Below are 330 nucleotides of genomic sequence, written 5' to 3' on the forward strand. Positions count from 1 at the left end.
TGTGCTATTCATATTTAGGGGCGGACCCAGGATTTAAAAGAGGGGGGGGGGTTCAAAATGTTTCCCAAAATAAAAGGGGAGGGGGTGTCCGGGGTCCTTCCCCGGGGAAATTTTGATTCCTAGATGGCCGGAAATAAGCTTTCTCGACTTCTGAGGAGTCTTTTAATGACCTTTAAGTTCTTCAAAATTCAAGGTTTTCCCCCTCTTGAAAAAAGGTCAGGTAATTTTATCTCATTCATAGAGGAAAAAATCAAAGACAGGCAATATATTATTATATTCCAACAACATTGAGTAGTTAGATATGTAGTCTTTCTTCCATGGATCGTCGAT

This window comes from Anneissia japonica, unplaced genomic scaffold, assembly GCF_011630105.1.
Source record: "Anneissia japonica isolate Jap-2015-1 unplaced genomic scaffold, ASM1163010v1 scaffold585_len4108843_cov191, whole genome shotgun sequence".
In the NCBI taxonomy this organism is placed as follows: Eukaryota; Metazoa; Echinodermata; class Crinoidea; order Comatulida; family Comatulidae; genus Anneissia; species Anneissia japonica.